At 47.4% G+C, this 20,042-nt stretch overlaps 1 protein-coding gene across 1 annotated transcript in view; it reads right to left on the bottom strand.

Moving 5' to 3' along the window:
- Nucleotides 1-20,042, bottom strand: part of SPIDR (scaffold protein involved in DNA repair) — a 330,382-nt gene that overhangs the window by 24,182 nt on the left and 286,158 nt on the right. The window lies entirely within an intron of this gene.

Genomic DNA, 20,042 nt, shown 5'->3' with positions numbered 1-20,042 from the left:
GCCACTGAACTAAAAATGTTTTACTTTCTTGCTTTTCTCTGACCTCCGAGGTCTACTGGCCATAGAACCTTTCAAGAAAGCCAGAGTAGATGTGATATTCTAATGTAAAAAATAAACATGATTTTGTTTTTATTTTATTTTTAAAATAACTCCAAGCCTTCATTATTCATCATAAAAAAAGCACAAATGAGCATAATCCCACTTTATTTTTCCTTTGCAGTTCATCCTTTATCCATTTTTTTTAAAACTAAGTACTCTATTTTGCATTTAGAAACCTACACACAAAATGGAGAGACACCCTGCATAAGTGGACTGGGGTGAGACAAGTTCAGGGAAAGAGGAATGACAGATTGAGGAGAAATAAGGGTGGATGAAAATAAAAAAAGAAATGAAAATAATACTTTGCTCTTCTTTAATGTCTTCCATTCAAGGATCTCAGAGTGGATTATCAGCATTCACAAAGCTGATTTTATAGTGCTTTGATATCCCTTTGATATCCCTCCTAATATTGGCCGCGTTTTTCAGATAGGAAAACCGTGGAACAGCAAAGTTGAGTACATGTCTCTAGTAGAGCCAGGAGGAGAATCTAAGGGATTGTCTACACTCAGGAAAGTTAAGACAAACTGCAAATGTATAGAAGTGTAAAGTTAAAGCACATAAGTTACAGGTGCATCAAAACCCTGTGTGGTCACTCTCATGTATAAGTAAAGTGGTCTTGATGTTTGTGGGAGGCAAAGTGGTCTCATGGCTAGTGCAGGGAGCTGCATTTGGGGATTAAGCTACAGGAACCAAGGCAACCTTACCTCTGTATAAGAGACTACACCATAGAGGTTTAGTGCATGCATGGGAGGTCAAAAAGTGAGAATAGAATAGTTCACACAGGCAGTAAACTGTAGAAGCTCAGCTGCACAGATGACCCGTGCCCTGCCTCCAACGCCCGAGGGATGATTCTGTCTCCTCCCAGAGGCTGTGCTGGTGCCTCACACAGGAGATGTGAAGTTTGCTCTTATTACTTACTTTTCACTGGGGAAGGGTAACTGACCTTCCTGTAAGGAAGCATACAGTGGGAAGCAGCCTATCTTGTTTGAACTAGAAGCACTTAATTGCATAGTAATTCACACTATTTGTTTACAAATCCATTCAGGGAAACAAAATTACTTAGCAACTGTCTAGCTACTAAATATCTTCGACTCACACTTTCCTCTGATGTTATTAGTCAGACTAGTAATATGGGGTTTGGGATCTGCAAAGGTAGAAATCAAGTTGTGCTTCTCTCTCTACCAGGCTGGAAATCCTGTTTTGGAGCTGCTATTTGTGAATGCTAGGGGAGTACTAGTCAGTGCTCCTTCCAAAGGACCTACTTCCCCACCCACACGGAGTCCAGAAGGCATTGTATTTGCATATCTACACTCCAAACAGTCATGGACTTTGCTTCCTAGGCAGTTGGGTAGAAGGGGTTGGAAACCACACAGGGACTATATCCTCATCTTTGGAAAATGCTTTCCCCTCACAATGAGTGAAATTAACCCTGCACAACAAGCTAGTACAAGGCTTATGCAACTCATGTCTCACTTGAGCCATTTCAAGGATTGAGTGGTGCGTAGGCTGTGTGTGCAGGTTAGGGTGACCAGATGTCCCAATTTTATAGGGACAATTCTGATATTTGGGACTTTTTCTTATATAGGCTCCTACTACCCCCCCCATCCTGATTTTTCACACTTGCTACCTGGTCACCCTAATGCAGGCCCTCTGAAAAAGGTTGTATTTCACCTGACATTGGTAGCACTCGCTATGGAACCAAGCCAAAGTGTGCAACTCCAGCTGGCTCTGTGCTACAGTGAAGGGTCTGGGTTGACCCACGGTGAGTAAGGAATTTATCTCATTGTATAATAAGAAAGGAGAACTCCCTGCAAGTTTGCTCTGTGTTTATGCATGGTAGTGGAGGGGGGAATAATGGAACTATTTTTTGAACATTTTTGTGACAATGTTTTTGAATATTTTCATGACAAAAGAAACATGGACAAAATAAAAAGAAACAACAGGTACAAGGAAAAAAACATTGTATTTTAAATAATGTTCTTCTTACTTAAAAGAGAAGGAATCTAATACATTACTCTGTATTCTTATTCTTCCTACAAAAAAGAGTTGAATCCCTTTTGTAAATTAAAAACAAACAAAAGCCCTCAACTAATGGAGTCATGACCAGCATCTCCATAACAAACTAAAATATACACGTGGAAAAAATCCTTCCATCTCACGCTGAATGCGGAAATATGTTGTTTATCGATAACCATAGTGTACAAGGAGGCAGGAAATAGTGGTCTTATGACATAGGACCCCTCTCCATGTCAAATGCTCTCCCTTTCTCTTGTCCTGAATCTTTCCAGCTCTGCTCAAACCCCATACCAGTGGGAACTGTTCAGGTTTGTTTTTAGATCCATTATACTTGAAAATCATTATTTACAACTTTACTCTGAAAAGCTGAACATGCTGCTTGTTTTTCTGAAGATCCATAAACTCAAACTGTCCTGTCTGAACCCTCAGTTCTAGTTGAGGTTTTAATAATCTATATTATTAAACAAGTTGAACACATGGTTGACAGAATGAAAAAACAACAAAACGAAACCACCACCTTCTGCATGTGCAGAAGTAACTCATGACCTATTTAATAAATCATCTTAAACCACTGAATGGAACAATTACTAGAAGATAGATGCTGATATGAACAATAACAGAGACAAGAAGCTGACACCCCCACCCCCTTGGAGTAATGAATGCACAGCCCTGCTCTGAGGCTGCTTTCGTTTATATGCCTAACCACCTCCCTCCCCAGTTTCACATTTCAGTAGTGGGATCAGGAAACACAAACCACCTTCTGTTTCTTACCTTTTGTCTTCTAGTGTGTATGTGTGTTTGATTTTTGATAAAGAAGGTAGATATTATTAACATCTGTTTAACAGATGGGTGAGCTGAGACTTTGACTTTGTTGACACTATAGATATTTTTTATAAATTTCCCAACATTGCGAACACCAGCAACATTAGAAGCTCTAATATAGACAGGTGTTTAGCTGCAGACAACCTTCTGGCATGATGTCACCTAACCCTGCCAGGAGAAAGTTTATCTGATGCACTCAAAGCAGTTGACTATGTTTCTAGATTAGATCTATATTAGTTTTTCTGCAGCAAAATGCAATTTATAAATATTTTTACTTTAAAATCATTACACAGCAAATTCAGGAGAAAATGAGAAAGGATAAAGACCAAGACAGACAAAAGAAGAAAAGGACAAAGAAGAAAGAAGGGAGAGAATGGGTCTATGAATTAGTAACATGTAAGATGTTAGGTAATGTAGTGTAATGGTTGCAGAAGGGATCAGGAAGCAGGAATTCTGGGTTCCATCCATCTGCCATAGGCTTCCCATGTGGATTTGAGCAAGTTACTTAAACCTCTATTTCTCAATAAACTCTACTGTAATGGGCATAATACAAACCTACATCACGGTGGTATTGAAATTAATATCTTTAGAGTGTTTCAGGATCCCCAGATGAAAGGTGCAATAGAACTACATGTCCTAAATGATCACAGCTAGAAATGGAAAACGAAGTCATATATGAAGAGAATATTCTTCTTTCATTTCCAGCTAGAGAACTGCACATCTTGTGAGAAAACCTGATCTAATGAGATTTCCAGCCCTGTCTACAGGCCAAAGAAATTAGGATATTTACTCAAATTGAATCTTCAATCTTTTGGGTACTAGACAACACAGTAGCAAATATCTGCATACACACCATATTTCTTTTGGCTAAATCACCTGGTCAGTTTTCCAGGGAAAAGACCACCCATATCTTAGAACACATATTACCTCAAACATGTTCGGTGGAGTACACTTAAAGAAACAGAATATGGTACCTGGATTTGGCAGCATCAGGGATACTGGAGAAGTGCAGCATAGAACATCTAAAGTCATGGCTGCTGGAAAGTGCAGAGATTACACAATTCCTCGTGGGAACTGGCACTAGTACCACTACCCGTTCATGGGACCTGCTGAGCTTCTGCATCTAGTTGCTCAGTAGGCTAATTATTGCTTAACTGAGCCTCTTGTAACAAGTAAAACTCTTATTTCCGGCAATATAGACATACAGGCCCTGCAACCACCAGCCTACACTAGAGAGAAGCCAAACTGCTCTTAGAAAGCAATGGTCTTCCACTGTCTTTGAAACTTTCTGCAACTACAAAACAAAATATCTCGCTTCAATATTATAAAAATTGCAAGAAAATAATTTACGTCACCTCTTTGCCCCTCCCCCTTTAGTCTAAAAATATTACAGAAAGAGACATTTATAAGAAACAGTTCGGGTGTTTTTTCTTTCTTGCATCAGGCAAATATTACAACACACACAAATAATATTAAAGGGGTGTGTGGGGAGAGAAGCAATTACTCACCGTCCATGAAAGATTTTAATTTGTTCAATACTAAAAACAAATCCCCCTCTCCCTCCCCCAGCATAAATCTGAACAATCAAAAGACAAGGCAAGCCAAATGTAAATCTGTAATTGCCGGCCAGCACTGCTTCCTCAACTTCCCCTGTTACACATAGACATTGCAGAATGTATGATATGAAACAATATACACTCTTAGACTTCAGCTCTACATGTACGTATGGGAGCCTGGGGGGAGGGGAAAGTCAAAACCTGGAACTAAAGTCGGTATTTCAGTAAAATTGTACTTTTTCCCATTTTTGTTAACTTTAGCTAGTATAATTACATTCTTTATGGGACATTAGAAATTACATATACTGCATGGAATAATCTGGATAGTGCTAACCAAAAACCAAAATCCATATCACATCACTGAGAGACTGAAATGCTTTCTTATACAATACAAGGCCATTTTGTACTCTCAGATATACATATAGGTGGTGGTGATAGATAATAAATATATCCTCACCAGTTTTATGGGCCACTGAAAACCAAAGCAGTAATCAAAAGTTTGTTAAAGAAGATACACCCATTTAGAAAATAAATTAGTTTTGAATATCTATGCAGTTATTAAAAACAATAAAAAGTAAAAGCATCTTAAAACATTAAATTATTTAAGTTATGCTTTAAACTGAGGCATATAACCACAGCAATTACACTAAATGGTTTCAAGGCCCTCAAAACCCCAGGGAAGTGGGTGGTTCCTTTAGATGGCACTCTTTTGGAGGAGGGAAAACCAAAAGGAAGGAAATTACTATTTCCTTGCTCTGTGGCCATTACATGTTTCCTGTTACCATCCAGCAGTTGAAGAACCCTCTTTTATGGCAGTTAGCAGTCATCAATGTTGTCCTGCATAACCAACCATGTCTTTATATAAAGCCAGCATGTGAAACAGAGTATAAGAGAAAGTAAATCACAGAGCAAACGGTTGGAAGAAAACAGGGGCGGCTCCAGGCACCAGCACACCAAGTGCGTGCTTGGGGCAGCAAGCCGTGGGGGGCGCTCTGCTGGTTGCCGCAAGGGTGGCAGGCTGGCTGCCTTCAGCGGCTTGCTCGCGGAGGGTCTGCTGGTCCCGCGGCTTTGGCGGACCTCCTGCAGGCGTGCCTGCGGAGGGCCTGCTGGTCCCGGGGCTTTGGCGGACCTCCCACAGGCGTGCTGAAGCCGTGGGACCAGCGGATCCCTCGCAGGCAAGCCGCCGAAGCCAACTTGCCTGCCATGCTTGAGTTGGCAAAATGCCTAGAGCCGCCCCTGTAAGAAAAGGTAAGGGAGAGACACACACAGGATTTCAGGAGGGGCTAGGTGATGTACTAATATTAACACTTGTAGCTAATTTACATAAAAAAGACCTCATGCAACAGGTGCCAACTACCCACAGGAAAAAAAATTGTGGGTGCTCAGCACCAACTGACATGCCTGTGGATCAGCTCCTACCTGTCTCCCCCACCCTTCCGCCCGCCGGTGGGCCCCACCCATCAGCTCCTCCCCCTCCCTCCCAGCATCTTCTGCCAGTCGCGATCAGCTGTTCTGAGGTGTGCAGGAGGTGCTGGGGGGAGGGGGAGGAGCAGGGGCAGGAAGAGATGTGGGAAGGGGGTGGAATGGGGTGGGGGTGGGGTTTTGGGGAAGGGATAGAGTGAGGGTGGGACTTGGGGCAGAGCAGGGGGGGTCGAGCATCCCCCAGGTACTGAGGAAGTTGGGCCTCTGCCTCATGCAGAACATAAACTGCTCATCACAGAGGGTCAGATATAATCAAATACATTGTATTTCTATAGTATTTCCCATCAGAGGAGCTCATACTGATTTAGAAATACAGTTCTGCCAAAACTTTTTTAGCCGAAAAATGGAGATTCGGGTTGACAAACATTTTCTGAAATTGTGTTGCATTCACCAAACTGTTTCAGCAATAAAATAAATAAATACATAGAATATTTTGTTTTGACATTTTCAAAATAAAACATTTTGAATCAAAAAATCTAAACAAAAAGATTAATTGTATTAAAAATAAAAAAAAGTTTATAAGACAAAAACTAAACCAAACACTTTATTTTAGGTCAAATGTTTTGTTTGACCCAAAATTATTTTTTCCCCTCACTTTTTGGCTCACTGAAAATTTTGTTTTTTTGTTCTGGGTAAACCCAAAAAGATTTTTTCCCTCAAAACAGCCAGTGAAAACCAAAACCAGTTTTTTGCACAGCTCTATTTAGAAACACTGGGTAAAATCCCATTAAGTTCAGTGGAGCCAGGATTTCACTCATCAATGGGGTCAACTTTACAACAACTTCGGAACATAGGAATTGTCATTAACAGACTATGGGACCAGCTAGTTCAGCATCCAGCTTTTGACACAGACAGAAGGACTAAATGTTTCAGAGGAAGATGCAAGAAACCCTGGAGTGAACAATTATGGAATAAACTGCCATAAGAAAATTCTCTTCCCAAACGCCATCAATTAATGCAACTGTGGAGGTCTGCATTATCTACAGAAATGTCTAAACCTTTTCTGAATCATGCTAAGCTTTCAGCATCAATTATATCTTTTAAAGCGAGTTTCCAGGCTAGTTAGGGATCATGTTAAAGTATTTTTTTTTTACCACTTTAAAATTTGTCTTCATTTTGTTGACTATGCTTTTATATTCTGAGAAAGAATAACTAGAAGAAATGGTTACTCATCCTGTGTAGTCACTGTGGTACTTTGACATGTGTCCTCCTATGAGTGCTGCACGCTACTTACACTTGTGCCCCCTGCACCTTTGATTGGAGAGTTCTCATAGCAATGTGTGTCTGGCCCACCTACGTGTATTACTCAGTCTCATACTCCCTGACGTTATATAGCACTACGCAGGCGAACCAGTCTCAGTTCCTTCTCTACTGAGAAGCTCTTTAGCAAAGATCTCTGAAGCAGAGAAGGAAGGCGGGTAATGGAGCACCAATAGGGGGACGCATCTCGAAGAAAAGACGGTTACTCACCTTTGTAACTGTTGTTCTTCGAGATGTGTTGCTCATATCCATTCCAATTAGGTGTACGCGCCGCGCGTGCACATTCGTCGGAAAACTTTTACCCTAGCAACTCAGTGGGCCGGCATGTCGCCCCCTAGAGTGGCGCCACCATGGCGCTCCATATATACTCCTGCCGGCCCACCCGCTCCTCAGTTCCTTCTTGCCGGCTACTCCGACAGTGGGGAAGGAGGGCGGGTGTGGAATGGATATGAGCAACACATCTCGAAGAACAACAGTTACAAAGGTGAGTAACCGTCTTTTCTTCTTCGAGTGATTGCTCATATCCATTCCAGTTAGGTGAATCCCAAGCCTTACAAAGGCGGTGGGGTCGGAGTGAAATGTGGCAGAATAAAACTGCTGAGCCAGAGGCTACAGCCTCTCTTGACTGCTGAACCAGGGCATACTGCGAAGCAAAGGTATGGACCGAGGACCAATGGAGCTTCGCGACAGATCTCGTGGGTAGAAACACGAGCCAGCAAGGCGGCAGATGAAGCCTGAGCCCTGGTAGAATGCACGTTGATGTGGCTTGTGGAAATATGAGCCAAATCATAACAAGTGGGGATGTCCGCCATCACCCCAGATGAGATCCTCTGAGAGGAGAACAAGCAAGCCCTCCCTTTGGCCCGCTACCGGGATAGAGCTGGGGCACCTTAGGAAATGGTTCTGTCAGCACAATATAATGCGAGCACTCCACAGATGTCCAAGGAGTGCAACGGTTGTGCCCATTGCGTTGAACTGTGGGTAACATGAAAAGCCAAAACCACCTTAGGGAGGAAAGCCGGGTGCGGTCATAACTGCACCTTGTCATTGTGAAACCTAGTGTACGGCGGAACCCCCGTAAGAGCTCTGATCTCAGAGACCCGTCTGGCCAAGACTAGGTTGAGGTCCCAGGTCGGGGCTGGGCGGCGCACCCGAGGGTGCAAGCGCTCCAAGCCCTTGAGGGACCTCGAACCCATAGAGCGTGAGAACACTGAACGTCCATCTCAGCCTGCTGGAAGGTAGAGATGGCTGCCGAGTGTATCCTCAGCGCTGATACCGCCAGGTCCTGCCGCTGAAGGCCAGAGGCAGGCCAAACAGAGGGGATCGAGACCTCAGCAGGAGCAAGATCGAGCGTATTGCAGCAGTAAAAGAAACGCTTCCACCTGGCCCGGTACATCGACCAGATGGAAGGCTGCCTGTCACCCCGACTCAGGTACGCAGCAGCCACCGTGAGGCGAAGAGGCTGCAGGTCCGAGTGACGAAGCCTGTCGTTGCCCTGAGTGATGAGGTCTGGGCTGACAGGCCGAGTAACGTGGTATGTCAGCGCTGCCTGGACCATTCTGGAGTGATCATGATGATGCACGCTCTGCCCCTGCGGAGTTTGAGCAGGACCTAATGAACCAGTGGGAACAGTGGGAAGGCATAATGCAGTTGGCCTTTCCACGGCATCAGGAATGCGTCCAAGATCGATTCCGAGGAGAGACCTTGGAAGGAGCAGAACACCTGGCATTTCCTGCTCTCGCGGTGAGCGAACAGGTCTGTGTGAGGAAACATCTCCACTTCCGGAAAGCGGGACGCCTCACATGGGGCAGAGTGATCACTCGTAAGGCAGGAAAGACCTGCTGAGGCAAAGAGTTAGGACGTTCCAAACGCCTGGGAGAAAGGACGTCGCCAGCTCCATCGAGTGGGCCATGCCAAAGACCCGGAAATGGATGGCCTCCTGACAAAAAAGGGGGGGGGGGCTATGTCCCCCCTGAATACTTATGAAGCACCTGGTCGTTGTGTTGGCTGTAAACACCGAGATACAACGGCCTCGCAGCTGCCGCTGGAACCCCTGGCATGCCAGGCGGACTACTCTCAATTTTTGGGGCATTGAGGAGGAATGCCAGCTCCCTAGAAGACCAAAGGCCTTAAGCTCAGAGGTGACTATGAACACTCGAGCAGAGAGATGAGGCGTCCGCTGTCAGGGGCAGTGAGCCGGACTTGGAGAGGACGGAGGCGGAGCTTGGCGTGTTTGGTTACAAACTTGCGGGCAACCATGGACCCAGGAGACTGAGACAAGAACGAGCTGAGGTCGTTGGGAAAGCCTTCAGACCTCAGATGATTGTTGCCATCGCCTAAAATCTCAGTTGCGATAAGCAGGCTCCGGCTAGGTAGGAGACCAGGATAGCCCCTAGGGAGCCCAACCTCTGCGTGGGGACCAGAGTGGATTGCTCTATAATAAACAGCAGGCCTTGACCTGTGAATAAGACCGTGGCGATGCCCACGCGCTGAGTGGTTTGTGTCTCAGAGTCTCCGTGGATAAGCAAATCGTCCAGATACGGAAAAACGCATATCCGACATCAGCGACGGTAGGCGGCGACTATGGCCGTAAACCGGGAGTATTGACAGTCGGCTATAGAGCGGAGGCATCTCCCGTGCGGAGGGAAGGTGGCATTGCGAAAGTACGCGTGCTTCATATCCAGGGCGGCACAGTAGCCCCCAGGAGGCAAGGATGGAATAATGATTCCCAGGGATACCATGCAGAACTCCAACCTTATCCTAACCCGGTTGAGTCCGTGCAGGACCAAGAAGGTCTGAGACCTGTGTTCGAGTGGGGGACTAGGGCATAACGGGGGTAAAACCCTTTACCCCTTTCGTCCGCTGAAGTGGGACAGGGCTGGAGCAAATTCAAGGTGGTACCTATGCTCCATCGTGCGCAGGACCCAGCGATCTGAAAGTAACTGGGGCCATGCCAGGAGAAAGCGGGATCGGGATCCCGTCCCGCGACTGGTACACCGCCCTCAGGTGAACCTTGGAAGGTCCGTCTTTGGTCCCAGTGGTAATTGCGAGGGACCTTGACTTTGGCTCTTTAGGGGTCCTGACGTTCGTCTGCGACCACCTTGGCCCTGCCGTTTGCCAGAGTTCTGCCTCTGGCTAGGCACAGAGTATGGCGGCTGGGGCCAGAAAGGCCTGCGTTTTGTCGCTGGCGTATACATGCTGAGACGCATTAGGACCCTATTGCCCACCAGACTTCGCAGTCTGGGGCTGTCTCTGCCGCGAAGATGCCTTTACCAACAAAGGGTAAATCCTGAATGGCATACCGCAGCTCCGGCCGGAGGTTTAAAACCTGAAGCCATGAAATGCACCTCACGGCGACACTCAAGGCCAGAGTGCCGGCCGCAGAGTCTGCTGCGTCCAACGAGGCCTGGAGGGACGCTCTGGGAACCTTCTTTCCCCCCGTCCTCCAAGACGGCAGCGAACTCCAGGTGGAAGTTTTGAGGGAGAAACTCCTTCACTCAGGTGCTATAATTATCGCAGCTAAGCAAGGCTTGTTGCTTTGCTACTCCGAGCTGCAGGGCCCCTGCAGAGTACACCCCGCGGCCAAGCCTGTTCATTCGCCAAGCCTCTTTCTGCTTCGGGGCTGGCGCCCGCTGGCCATCATATCAGGATCGTGGTCCTGAGCATAAAATCTGCGCATATGGGATGACACGGATGCGTGTCCGGACGGCCATGGAGGTACTAAAAGAAGGCACAGGCAGAGTCTCTGACTCACTCGGACCTTGCCCAACTCGGCACCGGGGACCGGCATCGGGAGGCGTATCGGTACCTGGAACGAGATCCAGACCCGCAACCAGAACGGTGTCGGGAGGTCGACCGAGATCTCGAGGCTCGGAGAAGGGCTACAGGAGTCAAGGTACCTGCCCCGGTGTCAGAGGTCGGAACGGTGCCGATAGCGGGTCGGCGAACGGGATACCGACCGGTGCAGCGAGTGTGACCAGTACCGAGGAAAACAGCACCGGGACTGCCAGTGGTGTCCGGCGTGCCGACAGGACTTGGAGTGTCTGCGGGACCGTGATCATGAACGGTGCCGCTCTGCTGTGCTGACAGGGGACAGTCCCCTGAAGAGACTGTATTACCCGTACCGGCGGTGCCCGGGACAGGCAGCACTGACTCTGTCATGGCACTGAGAGCCCTCGCCATTGGTAACATCTCCGGCGTGAAGGGAACAGCAGGCTCAACCACAGTGCGTACTGGGGAGCTGTCAGGCACCGGATTCGACGGCCCTCGTGGGATCGGGATCCACGGTACCGAGGTCATCAGAGCTTCGGTAGGTGTCGGTGCCGGGCGAACCGAGTTAGATAAGCTGTCTGGCTGCGGTGCCGTCAGCACTGAAGCAGCGGGAGTAATACGCTCAACCACGGCGCGTGCCGGGGAGCCGTCGGGCACCGGATTCGATAGCCCTTGTGGGACTGGAATCGACGGTGCCGATGTTGTCGGTGCCTCAGAGGCGTCGGTGCCGGGCAATCCGACTTAGACTAGCCCTCTGGCTGCGGTGCCGTTGGCATGGAAGCAGCCGGAGCAGGAGCTCAACCACGGCGCGTGCCGGGGAGCCGTCAGGCACCGGATTCTACGGCCCTTGCGGGACCGGGATCGACGGTGCCGACGTCATCGGTGCCGCAGCAGGTGTCGGTGCCGGGCGATCCGACTTAGACTAGCCCTCTGGCTGCGGTGCCGTTGGCACGGAAGCAGCCGGAGCATTAGCTCGACCACGGCGCGTGCCGGGGAGCCGTCAGGCACCGGATTCTACGGCCCTTGCGGGACCGGGGATCGACGGTGCCGACGTCATCGGTGCCGCAGCAGGTGTCGGTGCCGGGCGATCCGACGTAGACGAGCTCTCTGGCTGCGGTGCCGTTGGCACGGAAGCAGCAGGAGCAGTAGCTCAACCACGGCGCGTGCCGGGGAGCCGTCAGGCACCGGATTCTACGGCCCTTGTGGGACCGGGATCGACGGTGCCGACGTCATCGGTACCGCAGCAGGTGCCGGTGCCGGGCGATCCGACTTAGACGAGCCCTCTGGCTGCGGTGCCGCTGGCACGGAAGCAGCAGGAGCAGTAGCTCAACCACGGCGCGCGCCGGGGAGCCGTCAGGCACCGGATTCTACGGCCCTCGTGGGACCGGGATCGACGGTGCCGGGCGAGCCATCTTAGACGAGCTCTCTAGCTGTGGTGCAGTTGGCACAGAAGCAGCAGGAGCAGTAAGCTCTACCACGGCGCGAGCCGGGGAGCTGCCAGGCACCGGATTCCGTGGTCCTGGGGGACTGGAATCGACGGAGCCGAAGTCATCGGTGCCTCTGCAGGTGTCGGTGCCGGGTAACGCAACTTAGGCGAGCTCTCTGGCTGCGATGCAGGTGGCACGGAAGCAGCGGGAGCAGGGGGCTCAACCACGGCGCGTGCCGGGGAGCCTCCAGGCACCAGCAGGAATCGTAGGCTCTCTCGACCTCGGAAGAAGGGAGCGGTGCCGAGTCGACATCGGTGCCGGCGACGGTCGGTGCCGAAAGGCCTTGGTAGTAACGGCGGGGTCCGGTGCCGAGGAGGCGCTTCTGCCCGCCGCTTGAACATCGCTCGGTGCCCAAGGTGGAGGGGTAAGTGAAAGTCCCGCACCTTTTTGTTCTCGGCTTAAAAGCCTTGCAAATGGGGCACTTATCTGTCAAGTGTGCTTCATTGAGGCACTTCAAACAGGAGTCATGTAGATCTCTCTTCGGCCGCGGCTTCTGGCAGGCCGGGCCCCTTTTAAAATCCGGTGAGCCATGCATGGCTCCGGCACTGGGCTCATGGAAGGGGCTACTTCCTGAACCCCGCTAACTAAACTAACCATGTTAGCAAAGAAAACACGTATAACCATACAAATATATATATAAAAGGGTTATAACTGCATAATTATATACGAGAAAACGAGTAGCTAGGGAAGTGGAGGTCAGCTAAGCCGCGCTCCACTGTTCCAACGACCGACACGGGCGGTAAGAAGGAACTGAGGAGCGGGTGGGCCGGCAGGAGTATATATGGAGCGCCATGGTGGCGCCACTCTAGGGGGCGACCTGCCAGCCCACTGAGTTGCTAGGGTAAAAGTTTTCCGATGAATGTGCATGCGCAGCGCGTACACCTAACTGGAATGGATATGAGCAATCACTCGAAGAAGAACCATGGTTCCTGAACAGAGTAAGTAACTATTTCTTCTTCTTCTTCTTCTTCTTCAAGTAGTGTCCCTACACTAGGTAACTACGGAGCAGTTCCATCTAAGCAAGAGGGGGCTTCAGAACTGAGTTCAATACCAAGAAAGTATAGTCAAGCTGAATGCAGCATCAAAAGCACAGTCATGAGTTACTGCACGATGCTCAGCAAAGGTATGTATAGAGACACAAGTCACAGCTCTGCATATTTCAATAATAGGAACATTTTTAAGAAAGGTTTTACAGCTAGAAATAGACCTTGTAGAGTGAATTTGTATGTGCAAGGTGCTTGGATATTTCAAGACTGATAGCAAGAACTATGCAGTTGGATATCCATTTGAAATGCGTTTGTTTAGAGACTGCAGATCTTTTTGTCTGCAAATCGAGACAAATAATTTGGGAATCCATCTGAAAGGTCTACTCTTGTCAAGATAGGCAGCCAGGGCTCTCCTGACATCAAGCATGTACAACAGTGCCGCCTCTTTGCCTAGGTGAGGTTTAGGGTAGAAGTTCAGAAGGTGAATGGGTTGGTTAACATGGAACTCAGAAGATATTTCTGGTTAAAAACTTGGGATGTGGTTATAATGTGGTCTTGTCCTTGAAAAATATTGTAAAAAGGGGAAATGCTATAAGGGCCCCTATTTTCCCAATGCATCGAACCAAAATGATGACTATTAGAAATGTTGTTTTAATTGATAAATTGAACAGCGAGCAGGTAGCCATTGGTATAAATGGTGATCTTGAAAGGCATTTAAGGACCATACTGAGGTCCCAAACTGGAGTAGGACTCCTGATCGGCAGAAAAATATTTTCAAGCCCCTTGAGGAACCTCATTGTCATTGGGTGGGCAAATCTGGAATAACCTTCAATTGGAGAATGGAAAGCCAAGATAGCTGCCAGGCGGATTCTAATGGAGCTCACTGACAGGCTCCTATTTTTTAGTTCTAGGGTATAGATCAGTAGACCTGGCAGCAATGAGGTTGTTGGTGGAATGTGTTTGAAGTCACACCAGCAGGCAAATCTTGTCCAATTTTGTAAGCAAATGCAGCATGCAGACTGTTTTCTGCTGTGTAATAGCACTCTCTTTACTTCCTCTGAGCAGGTTGTTTCTAATCCCACAGACTATCTACCAGCCATGCTTTGAGATGAAGAAGTCCAAAATTGGGGTGAAAGATCTTCCTGCCTCCCTAGGAAACGAGATTAGGAATGGCTTAGAGAGTGATTGGTGAGTAAATGGCTAGCTTTATCAGTGTCATAAACAGATAGTTAAGGGTTAATAGAACAGGAGTACTTCATGTCTCTTTTGCCTGTAAAGGGTAACAAGTTCAGTGAGCCTGGCTGTCACCTGACCAGAGGATCAATCAGGGGACAGGATACTTTCAAATCTTGAGGGAGGGAAGTTTTTGTGGGCGCTGTTAGTTTTTGGTTGTTGTTCACTCTGGGGACTCAGAGGGACCAGACATGCAACCAGGTTTCTCTCCAATCTCTCCGATACAGGCTCTTATAAGTTCAGAATAGTGAGTACTAGGTAGATAAAGCGAGTTAGGCTTATATTTGTTTTCTTTATTTGCAAATGTGTATTTGGCTGGAAGGAGTTCAAATTTGTATTTTGCTGAAAGGATTTTACTTTGTACTTGTATACTTAGGCTGGGAGGGTATTCCCAGTGTCTATAACTCAAAGACCCTGTACCTATTCCATTTTAAATTTACAAAGATAATTTTTACTGTTTTTTCTTTCTTTAATTAAAAGCTTTTCTTGTTTAAGAACCTGATTGTTTTTTCATTCTGGTGAGACCCCAGGGGACTGGGTCCGGATCCACCAGGGAATTGGTGGGGAGAAAGGAGGGAAGGGGGAGAGAGAGGTTATTTTTCTCTCTGTGTTAGGATTACTTTCTCTCTCAGGGAGAGTCTGGGAGGGGGAGAGAGAAGGAGGGGGGAAGGTGCATGTTCCTCTCTGTTTAAGATTCAAGGAGTCTGAATCACAGTGATCTTCCAGGGTAACCCAGGGAGGGGAAGCCTGGGAGAGGCAACGGTGGGGGAAAGGGTTTACTTTCCTTGTGTTAAGATCCAGAGGGTCTGGGTCTTGGGGTTCCCCGGGCAAGGTCTTGGGGGGACCAGAGTTTACCAGGCACTGGAATTCCTGGTTGGTGGCAGTGCTACAGGTTCTAAGCTGGTAATTAAGCTTAGAAAAATTCATGCTGGTACCCCATCTTTTGGACGCTAAGGTTCAGAGTGGGGAATTATACCATGACAATCAGGTAAGGAAACTATGTTTGTCTGGGCCAGACCAGAACTATTATAATAACACTGGATTTGTCCTTTTTTATTTTGAGCAGAATTTTGGATATTAGAGGTGTTGGGGGAAATGCCTACAGTAGATCCAATGACCACTGAAGGTGAAAGGTACCCCCCAAGGAATGGAGATCCAGCCCACCTCTGAAGCAGAACTGGGCACATTTCTTGTTCATTGCCATTGTGAATAGGTATGTTGGCGGGGTGCACCATTGCTGGAATATGTGGTGTAGTATGATGAGAAGTGCCTGTTGAGTGTGCCTGCGGTCACATTCTGAACTCCTAGAAGGTAGGCTGTTGTGATGGCAATCTGACTGGGCATGCACCGACTGCAAAGCTTGACAGCCTCAGCACACAGAGAGGGGGGTCTTGCCCCTCCTTGTCACTTGATATAGAACATACATGGTATGTTATCCATCAGGACCTTTGTGTGTTTATCCCTAATTAGTGACAAAAACTGGAGACAGGCATACCTGAATTCCAGGAGGTTGATGTGCAGAGTGGTGTCTTGAGGCATCCACCTGCCTTGGGCTGTGTGAGTGTCCAGATGTGCTGCCCACCCTAGCAGGGGATGCATCCATCATTATGACACTGTTGGGGGTGGGTGGGTGAAAGGGATTCATGCACAAATATTCTGAGGGTATTTCCATCAACTGAGTGATTCCTTCACACAGGTAGGTATGGACAGTAGTGTAGTTAAGACTGTTATTGTTCAGTGAATGAACAGTTCTGAGCCACTCATGAAGGCAATGCATTCAGAGTCTTGCATGGTCTATAACAAAAGTGCCAGCTGCCATGTGCCCCAGAAGTTCTTGACTGTGGTCTGAGGGCTGATCTGGATTGTACTATGTTGGATACGGTAATGAATCTGTACATTGGGAGGCAGGCTCTTGTTTCTATTGAATTTAGATAAGTGCTTATGAATTCTAACTTTTGCACTAGTCAAGGTGGATTTCTGAATGTTCAATTGTATGCCCAAGTTGATGATGAGGTCTACAGCGACACAAGTTGCCCGTGAGGTTACATCCAACGAGTGACCTTTCAGAAGCCAATCATCTAGGTAAGGGAACAGAATTCCTTTTCTGCAGAGGTGTGCTGCTACTACTGACATAATCTTCAAAAAGATCCCTGGGGCAGATGACAGGCTGAAAGAGAGCAATCTGTACTGAAAATGGTCCTGTCTAACAGTAAATGATAGAATTGTTTGTGAAATGGGTGGATCACTATATGGAAATATGCATCCTGACGGTGTAGGGCTGAGAACTAATACTCCTGGTCCAGTGATGGAATTACTGCTGCAAGTATCATCATTTTGAATTTCTGAACCTTCATATAAACCTTAAATCTAGGATGGGTCTCCCACCACCATTATTTTTTGGAACCAGGAAATACCTGGAATAAAACTGCTTCCCTCTGTGCTGCCTGGGAACTGGTTCTATAGCACCCAAGAGTAAGAAAGAGTCTATTTCTTGTCGAAGCTGGTTCTTGTCGAAGCTGGTTCTCTTTGCCTGCCAACTCTCTCCTGAAAAGGAATGGGGAAGGAGAGAGTTGGCAGGCAAAAGAGAGGTAACTTTTGTGTTGAGGTCCGTATGATCTCTGGGAGCTCAATAATTGAGCGGACAGGATTTTTTCACTGTCTGGGTTTTACTAAACCTCTCTCTTGTGGGCAGGTGTACAGACACAGAGAATGCAAAGTAGCCTTGCAGTCCTTTAGCGTGTGTAGCAATTTGTCCGTGCTGCAGCCGAACAGTTTAATACCTCATCAAAAAGAAGGGCTTCAACCATATTTTGGACCTCCTTTGGATATCCTGAAAGCTGTCACTAGGAGGCCCGCCTGCTAACTACAGCTGTAGAGACTGAATGTGTGGCAATATCAGCAGCATCGAGGGAGGCCTGCAGAGATCTTCTGGTGAGCCACTGGTTTTCTACAATAATTGCCTGAAATTGCTCGGTATGTTCAGTTGGTAGATGCTCAATGAAAGAACTCAGCTTGGCATAATTTGTATGATCATATTTAGCCATTAATATCTGGTAGTGGCGATTCTGAATTGCAAAGTAGCTGACAAACATGATTTTTTCTTCAAACAGGTCTAGGTGCTTATGATTCTTGTCACAGGGCAAATATTTAGCGTGGAGCTACCTTCCACATTCATTAACCACATGAACCACCAAAGAGTTAGAAGAGGGATGAGAAAATAAAATGTGTGAGTCTTTATATAGGACATAACATTTCTTATCCACTCTCTTGCATGTAGATGGAACTGAGGCCGGGGCGTACCAGATAACGAGGCCCTGCTGGACATTGCAAAGGTTAACTGGCAAGGCAATGCAGCAGATGAAGCTATATGGAGGATGTCAAGGAGCTTATGATATGGTTCTTTGCGGATCCCTCTTGAGGAGGTTAAAGAGTCCGCAGTTCTCTTGATGAATTGCTGAAACTGTTTAAAATCATTTGGCAGGGATAGAGGAAGTGGCATAACTCCTCCATCATGTGACAAAGAAGAGATGTCTTCATCAGCTCTAGCTTCCTGTTTCTCACAGGTTTCTCCCTGAGGTTCCGGACTCCTATAGAGAGAAGGTGACGAAGGTTGTCTATCTCTGTGATGGGTGGTGCTTAAGGCCCTAGAAAATTGATGGTGATAGGCTGCCCAAGAGTCCCTGAGGTGATGCACATGGCGTGGCGGAGGCATGCATGGATGGTGGTTGAGGTTGTCTCTCATGAGTGGTATCCATCTTTTCAGAGACTTCTGGAAAGGGGCCTCTATAGAAGTGGTGCCCAAACTTTTCCTGTTGTGCCCCCCTTACCAGTAATGGAATCTGTCCACGCCACTCCTCTATTACTACACTCAGTTGGCTCAGCAGAGGAGCTTAGGCTGAAGGCAGAGCTGGGGAGGAAGAGGAGGAGCTGGGGCTAGAGGCGGAGCTGGTCTGGGGGCAGAGAGTGATGAGGGCTGAGCTGAGCTTGGTTGGAGGTGGACAGGGGGCTGAGTGGAGCTGTGGCTGGAGCTGGGCTGGGGACAGAGTGCAGCTGAGTGGTGTTCCCTCCTTGCCCCTGGTAGGGACTAGCCTCGGCCCTACTGCACACTCCTTAAATGTTCCTCTGTACCCCTCCTAGCAGGGTATACCCTAGAGCAGGGATTGGCAACTTTTGGCACGTGACCCGCCAAAGTAAACCCCCTGGCGGGCTGGGCTGGTTTGTTTACCTGCCGTGTCCGCAGATTCAGCCGATCGCAGCTCCTAGTGGCTGCATTTAGCCACTCCAGGCAAATGGGGGCTGCGGGAAGCGGTGGCCAGCACATCCTCCAGTCTGCATTGCTTCCTGCAGCTCATGCAGTGTTATATCACAACTGCATGGATCACAAGACCGAGTAACATCCGTGCACAGGGCAAACAGATGAGAAATCTCTGATCAAAGGTGCACGGAGGGCAAGCACACTTAGAGTGGAGCATCCATAAGGATACTACTTGAAAAAGAACTAATAGTTTGCTTTTGGAATTGTCACCGTGAAGTCACTTAGTGCCTCCCTGACCAGATAAAAAGCTTTATAAACTACTAAAGGAGAATTTATTGTATGTATTCACAGATTTCAAGGCCAAAAGGGACCATTTTGATCATCTAGTCTGACCTTCTGATAAACAGAGGTCACAGAGTTTCCCCAAAATATTTCTTTTTATACTAGAGCATATCTTTCTAAAAGAAAAATTCCAATTTTGATTTAAAAATGTTAATGACGGAGAATCCACCATATCCATGGGCAAATTGTTCCAAAGACTAATTACCTTCACTATTAAAAATTTACACCTTATTTCCAACACCAATCAGAACTAAAGTACCAACACAGAGAAATCCATAAGTGTAGCTAGACAAGCACCATGTACATCGCAGCATACAAATTTAACTTCCAGTAAGGAAGCACTTCATAGGCAATTTGCAAGTTATTTTTCCCCCTCATGCGATCTTTTATTGAACACACTACTCAATCTTTACCCATAACTGTATCCACTTGGTTAGTAATCATACTGAAGCTACCTTGGAAAATGTGGAGTATACAATAGAGGGGAGGTGGAAATTGCTATCTACATCCCTGAGGAAACCTGAGGCAATCTCACTTCTCCTTTCCCAAGAGACAAAATGTATAAGATTAGCAAGTGGGGGAGGGGTGGTTTGAGAAAAATAAAATATGCATATACTTTAGTTTCTGTTAGGCTGATGCAAAATGTGCAGGTCAGGGAAGAGAGGTGCAGGGAGGGTTGGTGGACTAATCTGAATGAGAATAGTGGAGAGGAAAAAGATGGTCAGCAAACAGA

Source organism: Gopherus evgoodei, chromosome 2 (assembly GCF_007399415.2).
Source record: "Gopherus evgoodei ecotype Sinaloan lineage chromosome 2, rGopEvg1_v1.p, whole genome shotgun sequence".
Lineage (NCBI taxonomy): Eukaryota > Metazoa > Chordata > Testudines > Testudinidae > Gopherus > Gopherus evgoodei.
Note: the sequence above shows the minus strand (reverse complement) of the source record. Positions and strands in the feature narration are given on the sequence as shown.